Raw genomic sequence first — 12,818 nt, 5'->3', positions numbered from 1 at the left:
CACAATACCAGGTCATAGTCCAACAGGTTTAAATGGAAGCACACTAGCTTTTGGAGCACTGCTCCTTCATCAGGTGGTTTCTGTGTTACAGCTGTAGAGCTTGGTTAGGGACAGGCCAAATTCCCTGAGCTGCTTGAAGAACAAGAGGCGTAGCTGTGTCTTGTGGATCATCACATATATTTGGGAAGTACTGGTCAGATTGTCAGTTATTGTCACTGATGAAGGAGCAGTGCTCCAAAAGCTAGTGTGCTTCCAATTAAACCTGTTGGACTATAATCTGGTGTTGTGTGATTTTTCACTGGATAACAAGGACATCTACGTCAGACCACGTTCACCGACTACATCTCCAGCTTCAACACCATTATCCCCTCCAGACTGATCCCAAAACTCTGAGACTCTGGTCTCGGCTCCACCCTCTGCAGCTGGATCCTCAGCTTCCTGACCCACAGACCACAATCAGTGAAGATAGACAGCAGCACCTCCTCCACGATAACCCTCAACACTGGAGCCCCCCAAGGATGTGTTCTCAGCCCCTACTGTACTCCCTGTGCACCCACGGCAGTCTGGCTAAAGTTCGTACAAACACCATCTCCATGTTTGCTGCAGACCCCACTGTGGGAGGATGGATATCAAACAACAGGAAGGAGATAGAGGGCTTGTTGCCATGGTGCAGTGAGAACACCCTCTCTCTCAGCATCAGCAAAACTGAAGAACTGATCATTGACGTCAGAAAGAATGGAGGAGAACATGCCTCCTTCTACATCAATGGAGCTGAGGCTGAGAGGGTGGAGAGTGTCTAATTTCTGGGAGTGGCAATAACCACCAATCTGTCCTGGACTTCCCAAGTGTAGACGATGATCCATAAGACACAGCAACGCATCTTGTTCCTCAAACAGCTCAGGGAATTTGGTCTGTCCCTCACCAAACTCGACGGACGCAACACAGAGAGCATCCTGTCCCGGTGTAACAACTGCTCTGCCCAGCACGGTAAGGAACTACAGGGGGTTGTGTGCACATCACGGAAGCCAACCTTCCATCCATGGATGCTTTTACACGGCTTTTTGCCGGGGAATGGCTGCCAACACCTTTGAAGACCCCTCCCACCCCGGTAATGATCTCCTACAACCTCGCCCGTCAGGCACAAGATACAGAAGGATGAACACACCCACCAGCAGCTTCAGGAACAGCTTCTTCCCAGCCGTTATTAGACTGATGAATGGAATCTCCAACTTCAAATAACGCTGACCTTGTAAATGTTAATCTTGCCTCGTGCACGCCCTGTGGGATGTAACCTGTACGCCTCTGTCCACGTTTCTGTTCATCCTGTGATCTGTACATCCCTGCTTACTGGGATCTATCTGTACTGCTCGTAAGTGAAGCTTTTTCACTGTATTCAGGTAAACGTGATAATCAGTCAATCAACAATCAATGTGTCTCTCTTCAGCCTGAACCATAGCTTTTCAACATGTCTCTCTGCTGTCAGACAACATATTACTGAAGCTGTCCTTACTTTAAACTAGGGGAGGCAGAGTACCCCAACTGACTGACTTTGGGAACAGCAATTATCTCTCTAGACATTTTTGAACAGGAGTGTATTATTTATAACTACCCATTTCTTTGGAACCGCTTCAATATTTCCAGAGAATTGAAAGATTATGGTCAATGCCTCTATCTCTCCTTCTCTCAGTGACTCATGCCCATACAGTCCGAGTTTGCTATAAATCCTACTCCATTGTGGGAATAGTGTACTGAATTGAAAGGGTTAAATGAACGTGTTTGTTCAGTGACTGTATTTGATGTCAAACTCCATGTAATTTAATTGTGTCCCAGGAGGGTTTCCCTCTTCTATTAATTACAAATTCCTTACACTGTACGAAGCTATGGTATCAGTGACAGCATCACCTCCAGCATCACCCCCAGCACTAACAGGGACCGGCAGCTCCAGAGACTGGGAGCTCGGGAGAAGAGAGATTCGAACCTGAGAACAATAGATTGGAATTTTACAACCATGGGTTGGAATCTGAACACAGAAGATCGGAATTTTACAACAATGGGCAGGAGTTTCTCAGCAACAATTGATTATATTTTTGCAAATTACCACTTGATGTCATTAACAACCCGGATCAATTATATCGTCCTGGTTATTCAACACATTTACTATCCCACCCTTGTTATTGTTGGTGTTTCTGTTAAGTCTCTAACTGTTAATGAACTCTTATAATTAACTTCAATTGCATCACTTTTCCTGCCAGTTGCTCTGTCCTCTTTGCTGCTGTTGCTGGCATTCCTGCTAAGTGTCAAAGTCTCCCCATGAGATCTGTAAATCATATTTCACCGTAGAAATGTTCTTATCATTTCAAACTGGAAAGACCAAAGTCATTGTCTTTCGTTCCTACCATAAACGTCAATCCCGATCCACTGACTCCAAACCCATCCTTGGCCAAGTCATGAGGCTCAGTGAGATTATTCAGAATCTTACAGATCCATTTGACACCGAGTTGGGTCACCCTCGTGTTCGTTCCTGGCACTGACTCGGGTGACCACTGTTCCCAACATGTATCTCATTACAGGAAGCTTTTCAGTCAACTCACTTTCCCAATTCCCCATCCTGACCAACATTTCCTGATCCCCATCCTCCTCCACCCCTCGACATCAGGGTGAAACAAATACACTCTCTCAGAACTGGCTGCCACAGGATATATTTTATATATATATATTATATATTATACATTCACATTATATATTAATAATCTGGATGAAGGGACTGGGGGCATTCTAGCGAAGTTTGCCAATGATACAAAGTTAGGTGGACAGGCAGGTAGTACTCAGGAAGTGGGGAGGCTGCAGAAGGATCTAGACAGTTTGGAAGAGTGGTCCAGGGAATGGCTGATGGAATTCAATGTGAGCAAATGCGAGGTCTTGCACTTTGGAAAAAAGAATACAAGCATGGACTACTTTCTAAACGGTGAAAAAATGTGTAAAGCCCAAGTACAGAGGGATCTGGGAGTGCTAGTTGAGGATTCTCTAAAGGTAAACATACAGGTTGAGTCCGTGATTAAGAAAGCGAATGCAATGTTGTCAATTATCTCAAGAGAGTTGGAATATAAAAGCACTGTTGTGCTACTGAGACTTTATAAAGCTCTGGTTAGGCCCCATTTGGAGTACTGTGTCCAGTTTTGGTCCCACACCTCAGGAAGGACATACTGGCACTGGAGCGTGTCCAGCGGAGATTCATACAGATGATCCCTGGAATGGTCGGTCTAACATATGAGGAACGGCTGAGGATCCTGGAATTGTATTCATTGGAGTTTCGAAGATTAAGGGGAGATCTAATAGAAACTTACAAGATAATACATGGCTTGGAGAGGGTGGACACTAGGAAATTGTTTCCGTTAGGCGAGGAGACTAGGACCCGTGGGCACAGCCTTAGAATTAGAGGGGGTAAATTCAGAACAGAAATACAGAGACATTTCTTCAGCCAGAGAGTGGTGGGCCTGTGGAATTCATTGCCACAGAGTGCAGTGGAGGCTGGAACGCTAAATGTCTTCAAGGCAGAAATTGATAAATTCTTGGTGTCACAAGGAATTAAGGGCTACGGGAAGAATGCGGGTAAGTGGAGTTGAAATGCCCATCAGCATGATTGAATGGCAGAGTGGACTCGATGGGCCGAATGGCCTTACTTCCGCTCCTCTGTCTTATGGTCTTATGGAACGGAGCTGTCTGAAAACCAGAGACTTTTAGAATGTGCCTTGCATTGTTTCTTCAAAGTTTCCCTCAACTACAATGAACTTACTGGGACAATGAATGGTGCCTGGATGTGTTATTTATTCCACTGCTTGGGCGCCACTCTATTCCCATGCTCCAAGTGACCCTTGACCCCTCTTCTGTCCAAACTGCCAAAATGTGTCTAAACCCCTACCTGCCAAAATCTAAAACCAGGCAAGGGTCTCAGTGCCATGACTGTTGGCTATGAGAGCATGTTCCTGTATTTGTACTGGAGAAGGTCTATTCCATTACAAGTTAATTCAATGGCCTGCTCAACCCCACCGGCCATACACCTCCCTCCACACCACCCCCATGTCGTTAACTACACCAAGGAGTCAGTACAGTTAATGGTAGGGCACTGGGTAGAATTATTGAAAATAGACACCAGTGGATGCAGACGCATAGTTCCATGAGAGTGACATCACAGGTAGACAGGGTGGTAAAGAAGGCGTTTGGCACACTTGCCAAAAACTAAAGTACATAGGTTTAAGGAGAGTGGGGAAAGATGTAAAATGGACCTGAGAGGCTACATTTTCATGCAGAGGGTGGTGCGTGTATGAGACGAGCTGCCAGAAGATGTGGTAGAGGCGACTACAATGACAGCATTCAAAACACACTTGGACAGATACGTGGATGGGAAAGGTCAGAGGAATATGGGACAGATACAGGAAAGTGGGACTAGTTCAGAGGAGGAAACATGGGTTGTATAGACAATTTGGATCAAAAGACCTGTTTCCGTGCTCTATGACTTGACAATTCTACGGCCCAAAGCTGAGGATCCATGGCAGGAGGACTGGCACGAGAAACTATCAACTAGAAAGCATTCCCTCATTTTAGACCCCAAACATGCCCAACCAGTTTCATCTCCAATGGCAACAGTGCGCTGGTTTAAACTGTTTCCCGCCTTACTAAGCCCTCTGTGCAGAAACTAACATCAGTGAGAATGCAGAGACCATCCAATGATGCAGCAATGATACAGTCCAAATCAACTTCAACTGCTTCATCACTGACCATCCCTCCATCCTGGGGTTAGAATTCAGGATGTTTGTTGATTGTTGTACAACATTGTGTATCATTCCCCATTTGCTGGTCACAGGAAATTTCAACATCCACACATAGCACTGCCTGACCAATATTCAGTCCTGGGCTGACTAGTGCCACTTAACTCCAAAAAGAGTGAATATAACCATTTCACTTGTCATTAATAGCTTTACCATCACTGAATCTCCCACTCCCAATCTTCTGGGGGATTACCATTGACCACAGACTGACGTGAACCAGCTTTGGAAATGACAGTGTTACAAGACCACATAAGAGGTTGGTACTTTTGTCGTACATACCTCACTTCTGGACTCCCCAAAGCCTTACCACTATCTACAAAGGGCAGGGCGGGAGTGTGATGCAATGCTCTCTACTTGACTGAATGAGTTTAGCTTTAAAATACACAAGCAACTTGACATCATCCAGTGTATAGCAAGCCCTTTGATTGGCATCGCATCCACAAACATTCTCTGCTTTAACATCAATGCACGGTGGCTGCAATCTGAGGCTTGTGGAAGATGCACTGCAGCAATGTTTTAAAGGCCCTTTCACAACATCTTCCAAAACTGTGACCTCCACCATCTCGAAGCAATCAGCCAGCAGCTGCACAGTGAAATTATCTTGGGACCATATTGCTGTTCCTTCACTATCACAGAGTCAACATGGTGGAACTCCCTCCCTAACATCTCTGTGGGTATACCTACATTACATGGACTTCGGTAGCTGAAGAAGACAGCTTGGCAGCGTCTGAGAGGGGACAATCAGAAATGGGCATCGAATGTTGACCTAACCGACATCGCCCATATTTTATGAATGAAAAAAGATGGTAATCAAGGACTACTGTTCTTTCATTACACAAAATCCCTAAGTAAATTTGAGTGAGCATTATACATTGATATTTCATAACATAAATCCATCTGCATTGGATGTGGATCAGGAGCAGGATATGTGTGATAATATGCTCCATAGTCACTTGATATTAGTGAAGGAGAACTTGGGCTGATTCTTCCGCACTAAGTTTGAATGACTCTGTAAAGATGAAGAGCAGGAACCTGATCATTTCCTCCACTCTAATACAGGGTCACTGACCTCAGTCCTGCTTCAAAACTGAAACATACCTCTCATGATCTTGGTGATTTCCCCTGCATTCCCTTGTTTTCAATATAAATAATTTGTCAACACAATGGCAATCTTCACAGAATATCTTATAAACTGCTGTTCCTAATTTTCTGTTTCATATCACATATATATTTTTTCTTTATGGCTGATTTTGTTAGATGGTAATTTTTGAGTCCAGCAGATTACTCAAACATAGGTATGAATACTTCAATACATTTTCAGAAAGAAGGACACATTTGCAAATATTACAAAGTACTCTATGAAATTGTTAACTTTTCTACCAACTTGATAAACTTCCATATTGTTTTGTTCCTCACAGTTATCATCATAACAATTATACTTATGTTGCAAGGAAAGTGTGGTCTTACAAAATGTATTACTCGATATCTGGTGGTGATGTCAACAGCAGATGTACTGGTTATTATCCTCGATCTGCTTTTTGGGCACATTACAATTTCATACAGGCAATCCCCATCTGTAATATCCACACTGTCTTCCTTTATGCAGCCACCAACTACTCTGTCTGGTTTACCGTCACTTTTACCTTTGATCGATATGTGGCCATTTGCTGCCCAAATCTGTGAATTAAATTTTGTACTGAGAAGACAGCAGCTGTGGTTCTGGGAACAGTGACTGTGCTGAGTGGTTTGAAGAACATTTTCTGGTACTTTATGTTCACATCTCAGTATTTGCTCAGGAATCAGCCCTGGTTTTGTTCAGTACCAACTGATATTCTGTCATCTCCAGTCTGGGGAACAATCGAGTGCTTTCATTATATCCTGAACCCAGCAGTGCCATTTGTTCTGATTCTGCTGCTCAATCCTTTAAGTGTCAGGTACATGCTATTCCTGATGAAGGGCTTTTGCCCGAAACCTTGATTTTCCTGCTCCTCGGATGCTGCCTGACCTGCAGTGCTTTTCCGGCACCACTATAATCTAGACTCTGGTTTCCAGCATCTGCAGCCCTTGTTTTTTCTTCCATTTTAGTGGCCAGCAGAGCCTGCAGGAGACTTCGGGCTCACAGCAGTGGGGAGAATCCCAGTGACCTAGAAAAGGGGTCTCGAAGAAGTCCATCAAATTATTGTTTGTTATGTCAGGGAATTTCATCCTGTTATGGTCAGTGTTTGTGGTAAACTGTCTCTGGAGACGAATGCTTTCAATGGGGTATAGGGCAATATATCGACATTATTTTGTACGAGAAATAGGATTCATTCTCCAGCTCCTAAGTTGCTGCACAAACACTTGTATATATGTCGTGACCCAGACTAAGTTCAGGAAACAGCTGAAGAACATGGTAAAACACCCTTCAACCCGAATGGAGAAATTCATTAAATGGTGGGATGGATTGGAGGATTCAGGGATGAGGATGTGTTCTGTCTCAGCATCTATCTTATCCACTCTCCGTGGGGTCAGTGATACAGACACAGTGAAGGGAGTCTGTTCTCTCCAATCTTTGTGGTACAGACTGAGTATGTTCAGTTGGCAGTCCTGATGATCTACTACAGACACAGAGTCTGTTCTCCCACAGTCAATGATATAGACACAAAGGGTCAGTCTGCTCTATCCAAGGTGTGTGATATAGACACAGTAGGGACAATCTGCCCTCTCGAGGGTGTGTGTCAAAGACACAGTGAGTTTGGTCTGCCCTCACTGGGATACATGTGAACAAACCAATCTGAATGAGGAGAAGGAGAAAGTGAGGACCACAGATGTTGGCGAGTCAGAGTTCAAAAAGGTGGTACTGAAGTGCGGCAGCAGGTCAGGCAGCTCCCGCGAAACAGGAGAGTCAGCGTTATGGGCATAAGTACTTCACCATTCCTAATGAACTTTCTTGGAGTTTTTGATGGACCTGGGCAGAGCTGTTACCACACCAAACCGTGATGTACCCAGTTAGAGTGCTTTCTATGGTGCAGCTACAAAACGTGGTGAATGGGCTGAATTTCCTGAGACTCCTGAGGAAGAAGAGGCATTGTTGTGAACTCCATGTGTCCACTTGACACGTCCAAGAAGTCTTCCATAAACCTCCATGCAGTCCTCTATACACCACCATGCAGTCTGCTATACACCTCCATGCAGTCCTCTATACACCTCCATTAAATATGGTATGCACCTCCATGCAGTCCTCTATACACTTCCATACAGTCCCCTATATCCCTCCATGAGGTCCTCTTCCCACCTCATTGCAGACTGCTATACACCTCCATGCAGTCTGCCACATACCTCCATTCAGTCCTCTTTCGACTTCCCTGCAGTCCTCAATACAACTCCATGAAGTCTGCTATACACCCCCATGCAGTCCACTATACCCCTCCATGAGGTCCTCTTCCATGACATTCCAGTCTGCTATAACCCTCCATGCAGTCCATTGTACATCTCCATGTAGTCTGCTATACACCTCTATGCATTCCTCTATACACCTCCATGCAGTCCTCTGTATACCTTCATGCAGTCCTGTACACACCTCCATGCAGTACTCTTTACACCTACATACAGTCCATATACACCTTCTTACAGTTGTTTGTACCCCTCTATGCAGTCCTTTATATACCTCTGTGCAGTCCTCCATACAACTCCATATGACTCCATTCTGCTATATACCTCCAAACAGTCCTCCATACAGTCCTCTATACCCCTCCATACAGTGCTCTGTACCCCTCCGTACAGGCCTCTAAATGCCTTCATGCAGTCCTCTGTATACCACCAAGCAGTCCTCTCTAATGCTCTATGCAGTCCTTTATATACCTCCAAGCTGTCCTCTTTACCCCTCCATGCAGTCCTCTTTACCCCTCCATGCAGTCCTCTCCACCCCTCTATGCAGTGGGGGGAAGGGAGGTGATGCTTCCTGTTGTTATCATGAGACGAACAATCCAGAAACTAAGTCAACGCTCTGGGGTGAATCGGAAGAAGTGAACCCTCAGGAGGGGTCTCTCAGTTCCTCAGAATACTTCTTGGCAATCAAAAGAATCCAACAACTTGCAGAATTTGCATAAGGTTTATACACATTGTTCACAGTCAGACATGGAGCATGATCGCATAGCAACAATCAATCAATACATGATATCGCTTTATCGATAGTTGCTTGAACCAATGATTTTGATTTATAAAGAAGTTAAATCATAACGATTAGGTCATCTTTACAAAGACTTGCAGTTTGCAGGGTGTGGCTAGCAGTTCCCATTACAAAGGCTCACCTTTTGCAGAGTGTGGTTAATATTTCCCCATTTTATCAGTCTACTTCCGCACTCTAATGGTTAGTGGCGAGTTGGTTATATAGCTTAGCTGCAGCTGGTGATGTGGACACAGTGAACCATTTTGCCTAATCTCAGTTTGCTGTTAGTGTAGGGGGGCATGAGCAGCATCCCACCGAAAGTCAATAATGAATTCCTTGGATTTGCTGCCATTGAGAGCTTGGTTGTTCTCAGTGCACCATTTTCCAGGTCTTTCGCCTCCCATCTGTAGTCTGTTTCATTGTTATCTGAGATTCGACCGACTATGGTGGTGTCATCAGTGAACTTGTAAAAGGCATTAGTGTGGTATTTGGTGAGGCAGTCATGGGTATACAATGAGTACAGTAGGGGGCTGAGTATGCATTCCTGGGATGCTCCAGTGTTGAGTGTTAGTGAGGATGAAATATTGACCACAATCTTCACTGATTGTGGCCTGTGGGTCAGGAAACTGAGGATCCAGTTGCAGAGAGTGGGGATTAGTCCGAGATCACTAAGTTTAGTAATCAGTCTCGAGGGGATAATAGTATTGAAGGCTGGACTGTAGTCAATGAGTAGGATTCTTACGTAGCTGTACTTGGTGTTGAGATGTTCCAGGGAGGAGTGAAGGGCAAATGATATGGCATCTGACATGGATCTGTTGGTCCGATAGGCAAATTGGAGTGGGTGAAGAGCAGTGGGAAGGCTGGAGTTGGTTAATGCCATGACCAGCCTTTCAAAGTACTTCATGACTACCGAAGTTAGGGCCACTGGGTGGTAGTCATTGAGACACGCTGCATGAGCCTTCTTAGGCACAGGGATGATGTTGGCCTCTTGAAACAGGCAGGGCCAGAGGCCTGCTGCAGGGAGAGGTTGAAGATGTCCGAGAAGACCTCTGCCTGTTGTTCTGCACATGCTCTGAGTGCATGGCCTGGTACTCCGTCTTGTCCTGCCTTGGATTCAACTGACAGAAAACTGATCTGACCTCTGAAGCAGTGACTGTTGGGATAGCTTCGTCAGGACTTGTCGGAATCGGTGTTACCTCTCAAAGCGAGCAGAGAAGGTGTCGAGACAATCTGGGAGGGATACGTCATCGCCTGCTATCTTGCACTGTCTCTTTTTAGAACCTGTGATGTCATTCAGTCCTTGCCATAGTCGCTGGGTATCTGTCTGGGTTTCTCGTTTGGAGAGGCATTGGTCCTTGACTGTCTTAATGACTCTGTGAAGGTCATACTTGGATTCCTTATATTTGAGTGTGTCTCCTGATCTGAAGGCCTCATGCCTGGTTTTTAGTAGGTTCTATATGTCCTGATTCATCCAGGGTTTCCTGTTGGGGAACACTCGGATTGACTTCCTCAGTTTGCAGTCCTCCATACACTTGCTGATAAAATCTGTGACAGTGGTGGCATACTCGTCCAAAGTACCTTTGGACTGTTTGAATCTGGCCCAATCAGCCAATTCCAGACAGCACTGGAGTTGATCCTCTGCCTCCTCCGACCAGCACTGTATCCGCAAGGGGGTCTCCTGCTTGAGCTTTTGCCTATAAGCCTGGAGAAGAAACACAGCATTGTGGTCGGAGTACCTGGAAATGAGGGTGGGGGATGGAGCGGTAAGCATCCTTCACAGCAGTGTCGCCATGGTCTAAAATATTCAGGCCCCTAGTGGGGCAGGTAAGGTTCTGGTGGTACTTGGGCAACACCTTCTTAAGATTGGTTTGTTTGAAGTCGCCAGTCATAATCAACAGGGCCTCGGAGTGTTTGTCTCCAGGGTGTTATGGTGGAGTACAGCACATCCAGAGCATCCTCAAACTTTGCTAGTGGTAGTCTGTATGTAACAGTTAGTATAGCAGCAGTAAATTCATGTGGTAGATAGAAGGGGTGGCATTTGACGGTGAGGAATTCAAGGTTTGGGGAACAATGGCTGCACAGGGTTGCAATGCCCATGTACCACAAGTTGTTGAATCCAAAGCAAACCCCTACAGAATTGCCTTACCTGAGGACAATGCACAGTCCATACGATGGATAGAAAAACCATCAGCCTGAAGTGTGCAGTCGGGAATGGATGGGTTGAGCCCGATTTCTGTGAAGCAGAGGGTGCAGCTTCCTGCCGTTCACACTGGAAGCTGAGCCATGATCTGAAACTGGACGGATCACCTGGCACTGACCTAGGCACCGAAAAATGCAGAAACAGCCCTGTCAATCCTGCATTCCCTGGTTGCTTTCTATCATCTTTTCTTGTCCTTCTTGCCCTTACTGTAAAGATTTTGATCTGATTGAAACTGATATAACTTCTGACCATTGCTATCATGTCATTGCAAGCCTTCGCTCAATTACAAGAACACACAAGTTGGGCGAGCGAATCGAAAGGGACTTTCAATTGGATTAGCTCCACAACCACATGAATATAATGAGAGTTTTCACACGTTTCACAGACTTGATTACGTTTCCCACAGTAAACACAAAGTGGTGACACTGAGCTGAGGGCAGTGGTCAGTTGTCACATTCACAATGGACCACCTGTCCTCAAGCTGCAGTCCTCAACCTTGTCCCTTAACTGCAGCCTATCACTGCCTTTCCCTCAGGATATATGTTTAGTGCCTTACAAACCATTACTTTATCCACAGTTTGCCACTTGGTTCTGTGTTATATTGTTTAAGCTCTGTATCTACTCAATCAGTTGATTAATTTGTTCCAGTACAAAACTGAAACCACTGACTAACATAGGGATCTAAACAGGTAAATCTCAAAGAGGAGAAAAAATAAACCCAGATAATTACCACCCCTTCGGTCTGATCGGAATTAACAGCAACATGATGGAAGGTGTCATCAAGAGAGCTACCGAGCTGCACTCCCTCAGCAATAACTTGTTCACTGGTGTCCAGCTCTGCAGGGTTGCTCAGCACCAGACCTCATAACAACTAATATCCAAACAAGGACAAAAGAGCTGGACCCCTGAGGTGAGAGAGTCTGCACTTGACATCAAAGCAGGAAGTGACCAAGTCTGACCTGAAGGAAATCTAAAATAATGAGAAATGGAATGAAAGTCTCATTGGTTGTGGTCATTCCTGGCACATTGGGGGATGGGTGTGGTTGTTGGAAGTCAGTCACCTCAGCTCCAGGACATCGCTGCAGGAGTTCCTCAGGGAAGTGTCCTCGGCCCAGTTATCTTCAGCTGCTTCATCATGGAAAATCCCTCCATTATAAGGTCAGAATTAAGGATGTTTGTTGATTGTTCACAAAGTTTTTCCCATTCCTGACTCGTCAGACACTATGCCGGTATATAGCAACACTTGGGCAGTATTCAGACCTGAACTGAAAGTAGCATGTGTGCCACACAAGTGTCAGGCATCTCCGAAAAGAGAGAATCCAACCATTTCTCTTGACATTGATTGGTCTTACCGTTACTGAATGCCGCACTATCCACATCCTGGGCTGCGGTTGAATGGGGTTACCATTGACCACAGACAAGCTGGACCACTTATATAAATCCCATTGTTACAAGATCATGTAAGAGATTGGTAATTCTGTGATACATTTCTTATCTCTTGCCTCCCCAAAATCTGTTCAATATCTGCAAAGGGCAAGTCAGGAGTGTGATGGAATATTCCTCACTTGCCTGGGTCAGCTCTGCTGCAACAACAGTCAAGAAACTTGATAATAACCAGAATAAAGTGCTCTTGTCTGGCACCACA

This window comes from Chiloscyllium plagiosum, unplaced genomic scaffold, assembly GCF_037043375.1.
Source record: "Chiloscyllium plagiosum isolate Xiang-an unplaced genomic scaffold, Cpla_swu_hap1 HiC_scaffold_12, whole genome shotgun sequence".
Taxonomy (NCBI): Eukaryota; Metazoa; Chordata; class Chondrichthyes; order Orectolobiformes; family Hemiscylliidae; genus Chiloscyllium; species Chiloscyllium plagiosum.
This window is presented reverse-complemented; position numbering follows the sequence as displayed.